Source organism: Orussus abietinus, unplaced genomic scaffold (assembly GCF_000612105.2).
Source record: "Orussus abietinus isolate OABI.00-Male unplaced genomic scaffold, Oabi_2.0 scaffold31, whole genome shotgun sequence".
NCBI lineage: Eukaryota > Metazoa > Arthropoda > Insecta > Hymenoptera > Orussidae > Orussus > Orussus abietinus.
This window is the reverse complement of record NW_019394774.1, coordinates 247,856-256,615: the sequence shown is the minus strand read 5'-3', so window position 1 is coordinate 256,615 and position 8,760 is coordinate 247,856.

The window sequence follows — 8,760 nt, the reverse complement described above, 5'->3', positions numbered from 1 at the left end:
CGAGCTCGTTTTCCGACGTTTTCCGGAGACAGCTCCTCTTCCGGGCGATTTCGTCCAAGACAACAATGACCAGCGGCCAGAAAAGACGGCGACCGCTTCCAGCTCGAAGAGCTGCAATCGTGTGCACAACCCGAGAGCAACCCACAGGGTACCAACCCCTGGAATTTAGTGTCGGCGATGCAACTCGTGCAGACGAGACGTTGGGAAATATCGAAAAAGGAATGACCAAGAAATATACGTTTATAGGCACTTAGCAAAGGACGGCATCGCTGGTAAAGTTCTGCCCTTACTGCAGGAATAATTGCACCAACAGCAGAAATATTCCCATGGTCAAACGGAGATGTAATCAACCCCTTTAGAGAAAAAAAAATGCTCGCTAAATCAATAAATAAATTTGTAGCGACTGCCACAAACTATTGTTACAGTCAGACACGAAGATATGCAGTTTGTCATCGGCAAAAAATATCGTTATCATGCGTGTTGCCCAAAGATCTCAACAAACTTTGGCTCGTTTTCGAGGGTTCAGATATGCGAGTGCGGGTAAAATCTTTAATTATTTCTAAATTACTTTTCCGCATGCAAGTGTTTTTTATGCAGGAGGTGGTGGCCTTTCTAGGGAAATTTAATTCCGTTCGTTTCCGCGGCATTTACGGATACGGTATTCACCCTTGCTCGGTCTTGATGAAGTACGAGAACGTCATCCCCGAGTACCAGCAAGAAGATTCCAGGGTGGTCCTGGGGGAGACCCCGTGGTCGTCATCTTTTGCACGAGTAACTCGGTTTCCGGTTTTCCACCCCTGACGACTCGTTACCTCGTGATTTTCTTTCGCGGATTTACGGTCAGGGGGTGCGACGCAAAAAGGAGGAGCTCGATCATCCCTGGGAGACGCGCCCTGCGATAAGGCTCCGTCGCAGTTTTCGATGGGAAAGCGAGCTAGGGTGAAGACACGAGGGAAATAGGGAAATAGAGAGGAATATGGGGGAAGGGAAGAACACGTCATTTGGGGTGCTTCCGTCTTGCGGATCATTTTCCTTGAATTTTTCACAGGGGCTGTTCCAGTCAAGGAAAAGGGTGACGCCGGTTAGGGCGATGTCAATCCGTTTTCCGAGCAGAAGCCACCCCATGATCGGCACGTCATGGAGTTCCCTCTTCAACGGCACTGGAAATCGACTCGGGGACTCGGGGGAAAATTCGTTTACCCCAAAGAAAGGACTCTTGCAAATCATTCACCCGTGCCGCTTAGCGGGAGGTGAAAAGGGGGTGGCCGTGTTTCTTTTTTTTTCCGACCATGAGCGCGCCGCGTAAAAGCGTAAACCTTGTATTGAATATGTATGGGGGTTCCTTTTCGACGGCGCTCTTCCAAATCCTCCTGTCGGGGGAAGAATTAACCCCCGTCACGAGGCTCCTTTGATGTCGCCGACGGGGACTGGCGCCACCACCATGACCCTCGGACACCCCGACTCGGCTTCTGCACCGTGATTAATCTCCGGGTCTGGACCGAAAGATAAAAAGTAATTTTCCAGGGAGGCTCTTATCGCTACTAGGCTTTCAAAGGGTTGCCAGCCCCCAGAGGCCCGAAACGAGCAGCCACCCCATCGAGATTGGAGATTCTCACGGTTCTGGGAGACGTCTCGCCAATTCCTCCGACACCAAACCGCAACACTTGATACCCTTGCTACTTGCTGTTTGACAAAGCCTCGGTCGTTATTGCCACGATACCTCCACCCTTAGCCAGGATAAGGAAAATGGCAGACGAAAACAAGAGACCACTTAGTGTTTAAATTTACATCGTGAGATGGGAAATTTCACGGGGCATATGGCGCCTTTTACGCTTTTTAAGTTAATGAGAATTATTAGATGGTAATTATTCTGTATTATCCCCATTATTTTTATCACCGTTACTACTTGCTGTTTGACGAAGCTTCGGTCGTTATTGCCGCGATACCTCCACCCTTAGCCAGGATAAGGAAAATGGCAGACGAAAACAAGAGACCACTTAATGTTTAAATTTACAACGTGAGATGGGAAGTTTCACGGGGCATATGGCGCCTTTTACGCTTTTTAAGTTAATGAGAATTATTAGATGGTAATTATTCTGTATTATCCCCATTATTTTTGTCACTGTTGCTACTTGCTGTTTGACAAAGCCTCGGTCGTTATTGCCGCGATACCTCCACCCTTAGCCAGGATAAGGAAAATGGCAGACGAAAACAAGAGACCACTTAATGTTTAAATTTACATCGTGAGATGGGAAATTTCACGGGGCATATGGCGCCTTTTACGCTTTTTAAGTTAATGAGAATTATTAGATGGTAATAATTCTTTATTATCCCCATTATTTTTATCACCGTAAATGTCGGTAGGTTGACTGAAAGAGTGACGCACCAACGCTGTCGAAAACGTTCATGCTAATTGCCTTAAGACTGATACACAAATATGTATGTAACTAGGAATGATCTATAAAAAAAAATTCACAGAAATTGGGTCAGTGCAGAAACATCATGATGATGATTGGAAATAGTTAATTACCGTAGGAAATGCGTTTCGCTGTCGGAAACTGGCCCTTTCATAGCATACAAACTTACACGTCTTGCTGTAAGAAGTTTCACTTTAAAATGAACTACCCTTGCGACCAGGGTAAACCTGAGTCTATATTATCGATGTCAATTGAATCTTAAACCCTGCATTCGATTTTTACCCTCTGTCAGAAGTTGTCTTGCCGCTAGAAAATTTTATTATTCTTTAGTTTACTAAGTACATGAGAATTTAAGTGCTTGAAAATTGAAGTTTCTAGGGATTAACCGATTGCCCGATCTGATCATCTTGTCTTCGACCCTTGGAAACTGAGAGAAGTGTATAATTCGACGTTCAGGAGTTCGTGGATTTCATTAACACCTCTCTATCCTAAATTCTCGAACAATACTCCAAAATCCTGCCGCAAGTCGGCGTGATTGATTTGCGGAAACGAGGAAAAATTACAGAAAATTCGTCAGTGGATTATGAACTTCCTCGGTTTGCCAATTTCCGTCGTCTCGACATTTTCTAAACTTTATTCCGATTTCCGAGGTGAAGTCGATACTGTATTCCATTGCACACTCAGATTTCCGCCGGAAAGTTTCAGGTTCTTTTAATTCATTAAGTACATGAGAATTGAAGGGCTTGATAATTTAAGTTTCAAAGGTTTAACCGGTACCCGATCTGATCATCTTGCCCTCGACCCTTGAAAATTGAGAGAAGTGTATAATTCGAGGTTCAAGAGTTCACCGACTTCATTAACACCTCTCTACCTTAAATTCCCAAATAATCCTAAAAAATCCTCCCGCGCGTCGGCGAGATTAAAATGCGAAAAGGAGGAAAAATAATGACAGAAAAATTGCTGATGAACCATGAATTCCCAGGGTCTGCCAGTTTCCGTCGTCTCGACGTTTTCTAAACTTTATTCCGATTTTCGCGATGAAGTCGAGATTCTCGAGGGACGTTTCCGCCCCTTTCATCTTTCCGCTTGAACGCGGGGGCTTCGTCACCGTGCGCGCGTTAAATCGGCGGCATTCGCGACTCTTCGGGCAGCATACTTAATTCCTCCGCAATTTCAAAAGCTGAAATCTCGCAATCTCGCAATCTCGTCCCGTATTATGCTTTACTACAACCAGGACGACGTAGCCCGGTATAAAACCGCTATATCGCGCCCGGCGCGCCTCGTATTTTTCACGGTTTCCTCGCGACGCGTTCCGCCGCGACGCGGCTTCACGATCGCCATACCTTATTTACGACCTTATAGTCGCTACTTTCCTGGCATGTAGGTGGGTAATGGTCCGGCTACGACTCGGAACCAGCCACGAAATAAGGCGGAATTGTTCCAGACTTCAGGACACACCCCGAGCTCCCTACAGGTAGCAAGTAAATTCCCAGTCGAGCGAGAAATTCTCCAATTTTGGACTCGGTGCATCCTCACTCGAGTTCGAATTTGGAGAAAAAAGGTACGAGAGGAACAACATCGCTGATTTATTAAAGAAAAATAAACGGAATAAGTCACGTTGAAACAGAATAAGTATTGTTAATCATTCTTAATGTCATAAAGTGCCCTTACGACTAATTTTGGATTCGGTACCCCCTCATTCGAGTTCAAATTTTGGGTTAAAGGGTACGATAAGGTACGAAAGGTACGCAATGTGATTATTTAAATTGGATTATTAGACATTGTTAATAATTCTTAACGTCATAAAGTGCCCTTACGACTAAGTTTGGACTCGGTGCACCCTTACTCGAGTTCGAATTTTGGAAAAAAAAGGTACGATAAGGTACGAAAGGTGATTAGTTAAATTCAATTATTAGATATTGTTAATAATTCTTAACGTCATAAAATGCCTTTGCACGTTCGATGCTGGCTGACTTGAACAGTTATTTTCGGGTTTCATTTGTATTATTTTATTTCACATCAAATGGCTATAATTAACAGAGAATAACGCACTGGCACGGACGAAAACGTTTATGCAAATTGTCTCGACACGAAGATGGATATAAATGGTAATTAACTGTCGGAATAAAATTTACGCGAATTGTGTCGATACTAAAATAGAGTGGAAAATGTAACGTGCAAAATTTGGCCGTGCTGTACGATAAGAAGTTTCACATCAAAGAAGTAAAATGAGATCTCCACAAAGGGCACGTTAGGTATAAAAAAAACTTCGCCAAATACATTCTTGTTTCTTTCATGAATTACAAAAATAATTCAAACCGTTTTTTTAATAAAAAATAGAGATCAACTATTTTTCCCAAATATGTTAGTACTTTCATTTTATTAAATACCCAAATAAAATATTATTGCCAAATTGTATATTTTGTTCCTCATAATACAAGTACATCTGTTCTAAAAATGATATCACTTAAAATCATGTGTCTATGAAAATCTACAGTTTTCTATTTTCTATTTTCATCTAACCAAATAAAACTTAAAACTAAATCTGATCAAATAAAAAAATTAAAGACTCAATTTGAAAACATTTTATTTAGCAAGCACCCGAAGTGTACTGATTGGACTTCTCGTCAGTATTTCAGCGCTCGCCAAATAAAAAGTTGTTTTCAAATTGAATTTTTAATTTTTTTTTTACCGAGTTTCTTGATGAACCTTTCCTAAGTTTCGGAACTTCGAAATCGAAGCTCCCTATTTTATTGAAGAAACAATTACCTTTAAGTCCGAATTGGGTAATTATCGCGAATATTGATCCCTTATCGTCGTTTATTGGTCGGAAGAACGCGAAACTGTGGTCCAGAACGTAAAATGGGAATCCTCGACGAGAGTGGGACCCGAAAGGGTAATTATTTTAGGGATGAGAGCAGGATTTGGTAACGAGGTTTAGGCAAATCAACTCCGAGCCGACGAATGGAATTTTAGTGCCGTTTCGCAGCCCTTTACTTAACTTCGCGAAATTAACAGCCCTCGGTGGAGAGGAACACGGTCTGCCGTGTATTTTGGTTAGGAAAGACACATCCGGTGCCTTGAATAGACACCGAGTTGAAGTAAATGACTTTGCAGGGAACTCGCGAGCAAAGAAGCCCGCCCCAGGAAGATGAATAAATGATTTTATTCCAGGGAATGGAAATTTAAATGCTCGACAAAAACGAGGACCATTTTCACCACCTTAGGCACCGTGAAATATTGATTCGTTTGCGTCGCGAAGCCGTTAGCATAACGACGTTATCCTCCAGCAATCGGAACGCCGCGATTCAGCAACGACTCCAATTTTTTACCCCGAGGGAGATTTATTTTAATGTAATTACCGAGCATAATCCTCCGGCGATCGGATAATCCAAAGAAATAATCGTAGTCAGGAGCCGTAATTTCGAAACCGACGAAATTTGAGATTTTCGAGAGCAGACTTTATTTTCCCTTCCTTGATCGAGAGAGTGGCGGAAAATGGAGCGCTACGTTTTCCCAGGTACGGACACCGGGGGAGATTTATTTTAATATAATTACCGAGCATAATCCTCCGGCGATCGGATAATCCAAGGAAATAATCGCAGTCAGGAGCCGTGATTTCGAAACCGGCGAAATTAGAGATTTTTAAGAGCAGACTTTATTTTCCCTTCCTTGATCGAGAGAGTGGCGGAAAATGGAGCGCTACGTTTTCCCAGGTACAGACACCGCGGGACATGAATTTATAGACAGTCCATAAAGTAAAGGAATAACCCCGAGTTACTGCGACATTTTTCACGCGGGATGTGAGAGAGAAAAATATCGTTTGGCATCTTCCTTCGTTTTTTATTCCGAAGGAAAAAGCATAATCGTCCGCTCGAATGGAAGGACAATCCCGGTTAACTCGCGTTTAATTGGTTGCGCAGAAAAAAATCCCCTTTTCGGGAATTCGTTTCGCGAACTATTTTCCTTCGAATGAAAGGGTAAAAATGGTTTTTCAGGAATTAGCGTGGTCGGGATGAGAATTTTCCGACTGACTGGACGATATGTAGATGTTACACGTCGGACTGGCGGGAAATCGCGGGTGGGAGGACAGGACGGTTCGGTCGGAAATGAAGAGAGAAAAAAGGGAAAAATGGGAAGTCAAAACGAAAAGCTTCCCCAGGAGCTTTTTCGACTCCATTAGGTTCGTCGAGTTGGTCGTTCGACCATCCTTGCTCTCGATTGCCGCCTCGAAATTGCTCCCGGAAAAGAGCCTCTTTGTCTCGCCCGTTGACTCCCTCGAAGACGCTCGAAATACGAGAATCAATTATTTTAGAGGAAGAGGAGAGCCGCGGAAAGGACGAAGAGAGAGCAAATGGTGGAAAGGAGAGTGCCGAACCAGTACATTTTGGATAAACAGTTCCTGTCGTTTATACTTTAACTCGGAGTCGTTGTACTCCTCCGGTTAAGGCGGTGGAAAAACAGATAATGGGAGCAAGAGGGAATGTCGAATCGTTTACGAGAGTGCGAGGTCGGCTCCGCAATGGCTTTTCGGGATAAACGACCAGTTCGTTATTTTTACGGGGACCCGTAAACCGGAACGTTTATTCAACGTTTACACTTCCGCGAGAATCGACGGCGAACAATTTCCCATTTCTTTTTGGGTTTCTCCGCGGAAATAAGTTTCTTCATTCCCTCTTCGTCGCGCAGACTTCGGCAGACTTTGGGCCTAAAAGTAAAGCTGAAACGATTAATTAAAGAAATTTGGCGAACTTTTGAAAAATCGTTTTTCGATATGAGAAATTTCATGTAGAATCTTGATGGAAAATGACAGGAGGAATTAATTGCTTCGAGGGTGCTCAGGATTTCGTCAACGTAATCCAGAAGGACCGGGATAGAGACAAGGCGAAAGAAATTCTAGCAAATAGAGATCTCGAAGAAAATCCTCTTCCGACCCAGGAAATTTGATATAAAATTTTGAAAAATGCGCGTGGAAAATTTACGCACTTGCCTCGATGATCCTCAGAGTTTCATCGATGTAACTCAAGGGACTAAAAAATCGCAGGAAAAGGACAAAGGCTCTTCAGGCGAACAGAAGTCTCGGGAAACTCGTCTTTTGATGTGCGAAACTTCAGATTAAATTAGGAGGGGACGGACGAAAGGGAAATTAATTCTCGTTAGAGGGACCTTTTTAAGGAAGGGCCAAAGTATCGCATCGCATCAACGGGGCGAAATAATATCGAGCAAACAGAGGCCTGCTGTTTGCGCTTCAACTTTAAATACGAGGGCGAGGTTGAGCCGGGAATAGCTCTTCGGATTAGCCGACAAGTTCCTTGTTTATAGAGGAGCTTGTAATCCGGAGCACTTAGCTCGACGTTCCGACGTCGATCGGCCGGCTTGAAAAAAGTCGCTCGCTCGCCTTACGGATCTTGAACTTGCTCTATGAGAGCTGAAGTCGCTCTCAGCTGGCGACTGGGAAAAGTGGTACCTCGCTATTCCAGTTCTCCGTCTCTTCCTTCCTGTATCCCTGACCAGGAATACGGCGCCTTGAGAGAAATCCGAACTCGCCTCCTTCGACGCCGCTCCTAATTTCGCCCCTTCCAATATTCCCCACATTCGCGCGAATTCATCGCCACAATCCGGAAAAGCCTCTTTACAATTTCTTTGCATTTACTTGTATACGTATATTATTTTTCAATTTTTTATTTGCACTCGAGACGATTATATTTACATTTATTGCGTGATGTATTAACCCTCTTTCAATAATCGCGGTATAATTTCGCCGCTCCCAATATTCGCCACACTCACGCGAATTCATCGCCACAATCCGGAAAAGCCTTTTTACAATTTCTTTGCACTTACTTGTATACGTATATTATTTTTCAATTTTTATTTGCACTCGAGACGATTATATTTACATTTATTGCGTGATGTATTAACCCTCTTTCAATAATCGCGGTATAATTTCGCCGCTCCCAATATTCGCCACATTCACTCGATTTCGCGCAAACACTTCAGAAAAATCCTCTCACAATTTCTCTGCATCTACTTGTAGACGTGTATTTTTTTTCAATGTTCATTTGCACTCGAAACGATTTTATTTACATTTATTACGTGACGTATTAACCCGCTTCCAATAATTACCGTATAATTTCGCCGATTCCAATATTTCCCATACTTTCCCGATTTTGCGCAGACACTCGAGAAAAACCCTCTCGCAATTTCTCTGCATCTACTTGTAGACGTGTATTTTTTGTTCAATTTTCATTTGCACTCAAAATGATTTTATTTACATTTCGCGCAGTCACTCGAGAGAAGCCGTCACCCAATTTTCCTGCACCTACGTTTATACATTTATTTTTCA